Genomic DNA, 11,791 nt, shown 5'->3' on the forward strand with positions numbered 1-11,791 from the left:
ATTTCTGGAAGTATGGTGACAGCACTGTTCAAGCAACAATTTTCAGCCAAACTGGCCAGCCATGGCCCTTAAACCAGCAGCATGATCAGAGCACAAGATGGCCTGGGCTCTTAGTCCATCATGTTGCCATAGAGGTGGACCAAATTAATCCTCCTTCATACTCTGCTTACTTTTTCTTAGTGCCTGATTGGTCTAACCAAAGTCATCATTAGAGTAGTTAGTTCTGTAACAGTCCAGTCACCAAATATAGAAAGAGACTGATAGTCAACCATTGGCAATCAAACATTGGGTGATTCAGTTTTCATCAGCCAAGTGTTACAGTAAGAGAACCATCAACCACCAAGAGTGACAGACCCTACTGGCCACAGCTGCAATTGCCAGCCAAGGACACTCTGTATAATAAGGGGCTGCAGGTGACCCATTAGTCTTGTCAGCCACCCTCGTGTGCATAAGGAATAACACTGTCAGCAACTTCATCTTCCAATTCAGATGGCAATATATAGACTTGCCTTTATGTGTCTTTATACATGTCAATATATGCCTTAGAGGTAAAGTACTCACAAGGGTTTCTTGCTGTCAGCATGGCAAAATTTGAAAATAAACCAGCTCTTATAAATCTTTATAAAATCTTCTGTACAATCTTCTGTTAATTATTTAAGTTGCTTGTCATTTTGTTTCTCAAGTAGTCTTGGGTTACCAATCTTAGCTGAGAGAGGGTGACTGCATTCTAGACTTTATTATGTATAGTTCAGAGAAAGTAAAAAGATATGGGAAAGAAAAAATATGACACAAAGAATGGAGAATTCCTCCAGGCTCTGCATTAAATGTGATTCTAGGCCATGTGATGGTGAAACATGGATTGAGAAGTCTCTGTTTCTACTAACCTCCTATCTTTGAGATGCTGTTGCTTTCATATTTCCTAAACTTTGTGATATAAACAGCAAACCTAATTCAGGAAGAAGCATCCACCATAACTGATTACCATAACCAGGAGCACACACATTTAAATCAAAAATCACTTGAGTTGGAAAAGGTTTAAGTTTTTTCAATAAATTATTTTTTATAATGACTATAAAAGTTATATAGTACATGGAGACTTGCTCGAGGTAGATGCTTTACAGTACTTGAATTGCTATGAATACTTCCTGAGATATAAAGCTGACAATCAGACATCTGAGGATGCGTGGGGAGAAAGCATCCTTTGAAAGATTAAAGTATGAATTTTATAAAGAGAAATAAGGGGCAAAACCTTTGTTTATCCATTTATGGGCAGAGGGATGGAATGGCTACTACTATTGAGCAAAATGATTAAACTATGAAAAAAAGCACCCCACACTCATTTTTTCATCTAATGGTGGTAATTCTTCTTTAGAAACTATTTTCTTTAGCTTTTTTTATACATTTTTGTGATCATGTTAAGCTAACAAGAATAAATTACCTAATATTTGAATAAAAATTTCAAAGTAAAAAACTAGGTTGCTCTTTATAATAGTCCAATAGAATTGTTAATTTTGCAATTAAACTGGAGCATTATTTTAAATGCTAAAAATGTTCTTCAAAATTTAATGTGTTAAGATTCGGGAGGATAGGGAAAGGAAAGAACTTTTTAATAAAGTGGGGAAATGGCTACATTTAAAATGAGTCATTCCTTTTTAAAAAAAGTGGAGAAGTACTCAATTTTTAAAAAGGGCAATAGTTTCCAAAATTAGAAAATGCTTTATAAATGTAATTATTCTTTAAATTAATACTCCTTCATACTTTGCACATTTTTTCTTAGTGCCATGAATCATGGGGTTAAAAGATATAAACTTTTAGCTAATCAACTTTCTATAGCTAAGAAAAATCACATTTTAGACGGCAAAGAATAAGAGAGTCTAATATTCCAGGATTATTGGTAACAATGTGCAAAAATAGGGGTTGGTAAGAAGAGACAGATGATAGTAGAAATAACCAAGTTTTACCTCTAACAATAAAACAATGAAACTAATGCTAAGAAGAAACAGTTTTCTAGGACTTGGAGGAGAATGAAGCCAAGAATAATAAGTAGCATAGACCTGAAAAGAACAAATAATTCCAGACAAGGCCAATTATCTTCTTTGAATAACTAAATTAGTGGATGAGGGAAGGCAAGATATGTAATAAATTTAGACCTTTGACACACAGCATCTACATAAATCCTTCAGGAAGAATTAATTCAAATTGGCTTGGAGATGAACATTGTCAAATGAATTGAAAATTGGTTGATGGACCATAAACAAAGGGGAATAATAATAAGAAAGATGCATCAAGCCAGAGGAAAGTATGCAAAAGGAAGCCACCAAGATCCATAGAAGATCTGGACTGATTTCATTTCTTCATTAATGACCTAGAAGGAAGCACAATAAAAGAAATAGTAATTTCCCAAATAACACTAAACTAGGCAGAGTCACCCCTACAATTAGAAAAATTCCTAGGACAGACAGTCCTAGGAAGGCAGTGGATGGAAAATCTAAATGAGATAATACTTGAACAGACAATGACCTCACATTTAGACACATAAAACAGTATGTTCTGGCAAGGTTCTGAATGGTAACTAGTTAGTTACCAGTTGGTAATAAGACCATTCAATCAACATGAGCAACCATTTTTTTTTAAGTAAAAATAATCTTTGACCCAATGATATCACTACTAGGTCTATACTCCAAAGAGATCAAAGAAAGAGGAAAATATTTATATAGCCCTTTTTGTGGCGATGAAAGGGATGGGTTCAGACAAATCTGGGAAGATTTCTATAAATCAATTCAGAGTAAAATGAGTGGAACCCAAAGAACAATTTTTACAACAATGACATTATAAAGAAAAACAACTGAGAAAAACTTAAGAACTCTTATCAGTGAAATGATCAACCTCAACTCTAGAAGATTAGTGATGAAACATGCAAGTCATACCCAGACAGTGATGTGAATGTGATATGTTTTCATACTGTCCAATGTGGGAATTTGTTTTGCATGACTATGTAAATTGATACATGATTTTTTCTTTCTTTCTTTCAGTTCCAGATTGGGAAGTTGGGAGGGAAAGAAAGGAATAAGATATTGACTTGCTTCAAAATTTTAAATGCTTCATAAAAATAATTATTCTTGGGGGGAGGAAGAAAAGAAGGTTATTAAACCACCTTTTAAATGCACAGAAGGGAACAGAAGAAAGGTCAGTAGGAAACACAAAGAAGCAAAACAGTTTTGAAAATAATCTTTTAATTCAATTGAAATTTATATTTGTCTGTGATATCAATATTTTAAAGAATTAGATTGATTTGACCAAATTTGCAATACTATTAAATTCTATAAAGATAAACCTTAAGTTCTGGGGCTCATCCTGCCATTTGAGGAGCCAAAAAGGCAGTTAATAATTGTTTTAGCATAGATATATATCCAACAATATAAAAGAACAGACATGAAATTTGGCATATAAATAAAGGTTAGAGAAAAATATATTTGCACTGAATCAACTGATGGATATGATTTAATAATACACCTATGTTTTCCTTTTTTTAATAATTAATTTATTTTTAGTTTTCAACATTTCACTTCCATAAGATGGAGTTTTAAATTTTTTCCTCCTCCCTTCTTCCCCCCTCCCCAAGATGGTGTGCAATCTGATAAAGGCTCTACTTATACATTCATATTAAACATATTTTCACATTGGTCATGATGTAAAGAAGAAGTAGAACTAATGGGAGGAACCACAAGAAAGAAAAAAAACAAAACAACAAAAGAAAAGGAGAGCAAATAATGTGCTTCCATCAGCATTCAGACTTCTAAATTCTTTCTCTGGATGTGGATAGCATTTTCCACTGTGAGTCTTTTGGAATTGTCTTAGATCCTTTCATTGTTAAGTTTTCATTTAACAAATACTTGTTCAATGTCTACTGTGTATAGAGAACAAAGTTTTCTACAATCTCTGGCCTCACAGAGCTTACAAACATCTAAGTATAATAAATAATAACACAGAATACATACATTATAAAAGTACAAAACCAATTGTTCTGTCTGAGGAGAGATCATGGAGGAGGTAGCATTTTGAATGGAGCTTTGAAGTTGTATTGGAATTTACCAGCCTAAGGGGAAAAAGAAAGAGCATTCCATACAGAAAGAGTTACATGAGCAAAAGTGTGGAAAGAGGAAAACACAGGATTTGTTAGGGAGTTGAAACAGAGTAGTCAAATTTGACTGACATGAATGGAGGACAATAATATAAGAAAAACATAGAAAGGTAGACTGGTTCCTAGGGCAGCTAAGTGGCACAATAGTATAGAGTGCCAGGCCTGGAGTCAGGAAGACATGAGTTCGAATCCAGTCTCAGACACGTGTTAACTTTGTGACCTTGGGCAAGTTACTGTTTGCCTCAGTTTCCTCATCTGTAAAATGAGCTGAAGAAGGAAATAGCAAACCACTAGTCTCTTTGCCAAGAAAACCCCCAAATGAAGTCTAACATGACTGAAGAACAGACAACAAAAAACCCATTCCAGATTACAGAAGGTCTTGAAAGCCAGGAAAAAGAATCTGAACTTCAGTTAGGAGACAATTGGGAGCCACTGAAACTTATTTTTATCACAGTGATCTGACTCTGTTTATCCATTCTGGGCAATACCATAATTACAAATTATATCAAGTCATTTTCTAATTGCTTAAAATGTATGGTGCAGAGAAAAGAGATGTGAATTTGGAGTCAAGAAGACCTGGGTTTAATTTTTGACTCTGATATTTACTACCCATCTAATCTTAGACTAGTCACAACTTCACTAGACCTCAATGTTCTCATCTGTTAAAGGGGAGACTTGGATTAGAACTCAGGAGTTCTCAGCCTGGGTTCTGCAAACATTTTTCTTGTCAATTCTTTTAAATAACCATATTCCAAATTAATTGGTTTCCTCAGAAATCCTCTGAATTTTATTTTCTGCAGTTAACATTATCCCGAGAATTAATTTGTAGGCTTACCAAACTGCCAAAGGATTCCATGACACACAAAAAGGTAAGAACTCTTGGTAAATAAATTCTGAGGTCCCTTCCATCTCAAAACTCATTATCCTTTGATCTTGAAAGGGGAAAGAATAACATAATAACTACCCTCCCCCACTTGGCTTCAGGCAGGTCAAGAGATCTGAGGAAAGTGGACATCAAAATGAATTATATGGCTGACTGGTTTAAGGCAATAATTTTCTGTTCGCTAACAGGGAAGGATCTCCTTGATTTAAAACTACCTATTCTCATTCCTTAAGGAGTATACATAAAACTAGAGATTCTAACATGTGGTCTCACTTGATCCGAAGTAGTAAGTGGGTTTAAGAGACACGGGTGTTCTGAGGTCATCTCCTCCTCCTCCCCTTTCTCTCCTTCCTATTAAACTGTGAAGCTTCATGCTGTTCATGTTGGGTTCTTCTTCATGGTAGAAAACTGAACACAAGACTCTGTCTTTAATCCTTCCTGGTGGTCAGTTGGTAAGAAGATAGTGCTTTCTAGTCTTAGGATGCAGCAGAAGGGAGCAAAAATCTTGCTTTTCTGAAATTCCTTTGTATGTCTTTCTGTCTCTGTCTGTCTCTCTGCCCAATCCCTCTCTCTATATCTCCCCATCCCTGATCCTTATTCTCTCTCTCTCTCTCTCTCTCTCTCTCTCTCTCTCTCTCTCTCTCTCCCTCCCCCCCCCCCCCACAGAGGTCAGGAAGTTCTCTGCAAAGTCTCATATTAAAAAGTCAGCCTAACTGGACTCAAGAAAAGTAGCTGAGTGCTATTCCATCAATTTCCATTTTTTAGGAGCTATAATAAGATATAAATACAAGTAAGACATTATTATTAGTTTTTATGTATGATTAGTTTACAATCATCTCTCTTGTGTGGTCTGTAATATTCTTTATGGCTAAATTAGGTTCTATTTTGTTTCCTGCTTTTTAAAATGTACAAAATTCTTATAAATTCTTTTTATAAATTACAATCATTGACTTTATTATCTGCTTACACCAAGGAAATCCATGTGTTTAATATGCTTACTCAAGGTTTAGCCCATAGTGAATGGTTATTTACTCCAAATATCTGGATGGTAAACTGAGCTGCTCCTTCAGGAGAAAGTATAATTGAGTGGCCAAAACCACTCGGCATCTAAGGGAGAACCATGCATTTGAGCTTCCCAATCAGGTGCAATGGAAGGCCTGCTGACTACTGGATATTCATTGTTAGCAAAGGTATTGTCCTAAGTCATTGCTTCTGCCAGTCATTGCCACAAATATAGCAAGAACACCACTCCCTTCACAATCAGTTTCATCTGGCCTCTTATGGACAATTGTTATTTAAAGATCACATGAAATTTCATAGTTTCCATAAGCTTTCTTAATTTTTTCACAATGACCAACATTAAGAGTTGAGCTCATCAATACTATAATTTTTATGGACTTTCCACTTTTTGAAGCAACTCCACTCTTTCTGCAATCTATTCAAAGTCTTTCTTCACCATCTAGAGGCCTTCAGATACCACTTCCTCAAGATCCCAGTATGATTGTCTGTCTTTGTATTGCCTTTGCTTTCCAGATGGCCAGAGCCACCAACACTAATTACTAATAAAGTCAGCAAGAACAATTTCTTTTATAAGTACATCTGTACCAAAGTCAATCTTTATGTCAACCTGAGGTAACCAGGATTTTACCAGTTTTTCAAAGAGCAACACTGGGCAGGATAGTACATCACTAGCTGGCATTTATTATAGCACCTACTGTTTGCCAGACACTTTACAAATTTCTCTTTTTTGATTCTCGCAACAACCCTGAGAGATAAATGTTATTTTTATCTCCATTTTACAGTTAACAAAACTTAAACAAATAGGCAAAATGGCTTACCTAGGGTCACACAGCTATTGAGTGTTTGAGGTCAAATTTGAACACAGATCTTCCTGACTCCAGGTCCAGTGCTCTATCATCAGTCTGACATGTGCTTGTAGTTTCTGCTGCTAGTGAAGCTGAGGTTGGTGGGTTTTTTTGAGCTAGGAATTTTGAGCTCCAGGAGGCTAAGCCAATTACCTGTCTATACTAAGTTGGGCACCAATATTAGTGAGCTCTGGAGAGAGAGGTACAATCATGCTGCAAAGGTCAGAAATCAAGCAGGTCAATGTTTCTGTTCAGTAGTGGGATCTGGGCCTTGAGTGGTCACTGTACTTTCAGCCTGGGCAAAATATGAAAGGGAGGGAAGGGGGAGAAGGGAAGGAAGGAGGAGGGGAGGGGGAGAGGGAGGGAGGGAGGGACAAAAAGAAAAAAAATAGTCTGTATGAAATGATTCATGACATCCACTTTTGTCTGACCAGACTAAGTCCTATGAAACACTATTTTGAAACAACAATCTGCTCTTCCAACCTCTGTGGATCATTACTGGCATCATCCTTAATAATAATAAAATAATTTCACTTTAGCTTGGTTGAACTTGTATCCTTTTACACCAGGATTTCTTTTAGGAAAAAAAAAGACAGTTGTAATTCTTCTCCATAACCATTCCACAGGAATCATTTCACATGGAGAATGCAATGAAAGCCATCATGCCACATGTTTTTGGTGAAAGAAGTTTTGACATTGACTTCCTGTAACAACACAAAAATATGTCTGGTAATTTCATTCAGGATTGTAGCCTTCCCTTTCGAGTGTTTTTTTTTTTTCAAGGCAGCCAGGTGGTATGGTGGATAGAATATCAGCCCTGGAGTCAGGAGGACCTTAGTTCAAATTCAGCCTCAGACGCTTGACACTAACCCCAGTTGTTAAAAAAGTGGGTTTTTAAATTTATTTCCAGCTACATTGCCCAATAAAATCTTATATTTAGGTTACAAGAGGACTTCTTCAAGACTATTAAACAACTCATAGACTTTGTTTATTTTACCTTTGTAGCATTTCTTACCCATCTGCAGTACTTCTAGTGTTTGCCATTTCCTTAGCCGTGCCCTGGGTAGTGGCTTCTAATGGGAGGACAACATAATATAATTATGACATAATTATTTTGAGAAATATTTTTAATGTATTACCCATGTCTAAATCCAGCAATGAGATAAGAGTAGCCTGATAGATACAGGGAGTGGGAGAATATCTGTCAGAGCCATTTGATAAGATTTGATGTTTCAACTGAGCTACAAGTTTTCTTGATAATTCGTATATATACAACCCTTCTGGTAAGCAATTTGGAATTTTTCAAATAAAGTAGCTAAAATATCTATACATTTTGACCTGGTGATTCCACTAGTAGGCACATACTCCCAGGAGGTCACTGACAAAAAAGAAAGTGTCCAAATACACAAAAATATTTATTACTTTAGTGGTACAAAGAACTGGAAACAAAGTAGATGCTTATTGATTAAGAAGTAGCTAAACAATCTTTGATACATAAATTACTGTGCTGTATGAAACAATAAGAACGGTGAACACCAAGAAGCAAAGAAATAATTACATGAACTATATTTACATGAGCAAATGCAAAGTGAAGCAAGCAGAGCCAGAAAAAATATTATTTACAACCACTACAACAATGTAAATTGTTGTTGTTCATCTTTCATTTTTGAAGAGGACCAAGGACATCAAAGAGTGAAGTCTTGATTCCTTGACTCATGGGTGAATTGGATTTAAGTGTGATAGAGTTATGCAAGGTCATCAGCCTCAATCTCTCTTCCAGAGTCATGCCACTTCCTTTGGCAGGACAGAAGTCAAAACAACTGGTGATGGCCTGGGATGAAGTGGATGCCCTTGGTGTCTTTGATGTTTGACCAAGGTCCAAGTGCTCCATGGTGCCTGCTTCAGCTGCCTTCATGGCTTTTGGAACAAATTTTCCTCATCCCCCCATTCCTAGGCAGGGGAAGGGGGAAGTCTCCACATGCTTGGGGTAGATTTCCCCCTAACTCACTAGGATTTGAAGCCTGTCAGTTACCTTCAACCTGGTTTAGCCCATCTGCTGAGATGGTTTTACCCAGGTGAGGCTGCAGTGCATGCTACAGCTTCTGTATCCTCAAAGCAGTATCCTACGAGAAATCTGGTATTATTATCAATCCCATTTTACAGATGAGGAAACTGAGGGACAGAGATTAAGTGACGTGCCCAGGGTCACACAGATAATAGATGTCTGATGCTATTTTGGAACTCAGGATGTGCTAACTCCAAGGACAATGCTCTATCCACTCTACCACCCAGTTGCACTTAGCAGGACTGACTAGGATTCAGGATGTCTGGGTTTGAACCTCAGCCCCAACTAGCTATGCAATTCTGGGAAAGTCACCTAAGCTTTCTGAGCTTTGGTTTCCCCATCTCTAGAATGGGAATTAATCAGTCAAGAAACATTTATTAAGTGCCAACTGTGTGTTAGGCACTTTTCCATATGCTAGGGACACAAGGAAAGGCTTAGGACAGTCCTTGTCCTCAAGAAGCTCACAATCTAATGGGGGGAGACAACACATAAAAAGAAGCTAAAGGTAGGGGAAGGGAGAGACCATGACCTTGTAGACAGGTGGGAAATGATGAAATGTCTGCCCTGGACCTCGTCCTTAAAGAGAGGATCTTGGAGGATCTCTCTGATGCCCACCCTCCACCTTGTCCAATCAGAGGAAGGGGAGGCTCCAAGAGGCAGGGGGTAGATGCTGAAGTGGTGTGTTTTAGAGCTGATTTGATCTTACAGGAAGATAAGTTCCCAGAGACACTGGTAAAGTTTAAGTGAGCAGACAGATAGAAAGTGACATATTAATACTTGCACTAGGGTATATGGGGCATTCAAAGAGGACTAGCACCTCTGGTGAGGGTTTGCCAAGCCTTTTCAGGACTGCTCATCCACCTTTGGTGTCTACCTGGTACTCAACAATGTATATGGAAAGCAAAGCAACCATAAAACAGTCAAAAAAGGAATGCTGGGAAATTATAAAGAATAAACTGGGTACCAAAGAAGAGAAATGAAAGATATTCCATCCTGCTTCTTTGCAGAGGTTCGGGTGGAGGTCCCTAATTGTAGAGGATGACATATAATTTTTTTTTTTTTTGGTGAGGCAGTTGCAGTTGGGGTTAAGTGACTTGCCCAGACAGAGTCACACAGCTAGTGAGTGTTATGTGTCTGAGGTCAAATTTGAACTCAGGTCCTCCTGACTCCAGAGCTGGTGCTCTATCCACTGTGCCACCTAGCTGCCCCTACCTTTTTTTTTTTTAAGAAAATTTATTCACTGCCTTCAACTTTTCTTCTTTCTTCCTCATTTGCCCCCTCTCTCTTTAAAACATTCTTTGTTATATGGGATGACTCTGTGTGTGTGTGTGTGTGTGTGTGTGTGTGTGTATGTGAGAGAGAGAGAGAGAAATCTGATATAAAAATAAAAGATATAAAAAATCTACTTTAAAAAACACATATCTGCTATTCCTCATTAAATCAATATTCATTTACATAATGAGACTAGTATAGTCATATATAGATTCATGTATAATCCTTCTACCATTTCTATAATTGATATGATTATTTTGAAAAATATTTTAATATATTAACTATATCTAAAATAATGGATATTTTAAGACTTAAATTTAGAGCTCCAAAGGATCATTGAGGCCATCTAATCCAACTCCTTCATTTTCAGATGAAGAAACAGGTTGAATTATTTGCCCAAGGTCACACATGTAGTTAATTAAAAGAACCAGGATTCCTCTCCAGTTCCTCTGAATCCTGTGTTCTTCTCATTGTCCAACATTTCTCTATGTTCATACTTCACATGTCCATAGAGCATTCCAAATCTGGCTTTATAAGCTATGCCACTGACCAGTAAACATCTATGGAACCTTGGGAAAGTCATGTGACTTTCCTGGACTTCATTTTCTCATCTGTGAAATGAGAGGATTGTGCTAGATCATCTCTGAGGTCCCTTCCAGCTCTAACTATATTAATCAATCAAAATTTAATTCAATAAAAGTTTATTAAGCACCTACTGTAAGGTGGCATTCATTGTGCTAGGCATTGGGGATGCAAAGACAAAAAAAAATACAGTCACTGCCCACAAGAAACTTACAAAACGTTTATTAAATACTACTTGTGTGCTGAAGACTATGTTCCACGAAATAGTTGGTAGAAAATTAGGATAATATAGGGTCTCTGCCCTCGAGTTTCAAGAGATGAGTTTTTTTTTAATATACATAATATGAAATTTTAGGAAAAAAATCTCTAACAATTTGCTTCTAAAATAATAATATATTGCCAGGAAAACAAACAAACAAACGAAACAAAACAAAACTGGACCCGGGGGTTCAAATTCAGAATTATTCATTTTGCTCTCTTCTCCAAAGAATTATTTCAACTGACGGTATTCCAATAATTACCAGGAGATGGCGCTGTGGATTTTAAATCCTGAAGTGAAAACTGAGCCGTTCATCTCATGGTTTTTTTCTTAACTCGCAAGCATTTGAAAAGTTGTAAAAACCTTTCCGTTCAAAGCCTTTACCTTTGCAAAGATGCCTGAGGAGTGTAGTTGGGCAAAGGTAATAATTCCCTACAGAACAATAAAAATATGCAAAAAGCAGATGGCCAAGTAGGTTTGTTTCGCCTAAGCACAAAATAATAGTAATAATAATAAAACAAATAAAAACCTTACAACGAGAAAAACTTGCCCAGGTAAAAGTCGGAACTAAGAAGATAAGGACAAGAGGAAAGGAGAAGAGAAAGGAGGGGCGAGGACGGGGAGAGAAATGAGGGAAGGAGAGTAAAGTTTGTCTTCGACAGGGCCATTTCATCTTTCGCTTTCCTGGTTGCATTATTTCCATCCACTTATCTAACTTTGCCCA

The 11,791-nt window shown here is 36.9% G+C and overlaps 1 pseudogene; it reads right to left on the bottom strand.

Moving 5' to 3' along the window:
* Positions 1-5,954: 5,954 nt before the first annotated feature.
* LOC114053764 lies at positions 5,955-7,522 on the bottom strand (annotated as a pseudogene).
* Between the last annotated feature and the right edge of the window lie 4,269 nt (positions 7,523-11,791).

This window comes from Vombatus ursinus, unplaced genomic scaffold (assembly GCF_900497805.2).
Source record: "Vombatus ursinus unplaced genomic scaffold, bare-nosed wombat genome assembly UNPS02014812.1, whole genome shotgun sequence".
NCBI classification, from domain to species: domain Eukaryota; kingdom Metazoa; phylum Chordata; class Mammalia; order Diprotodontia; family Vombatidae; genus Vombatus; species Vombatus ursinus.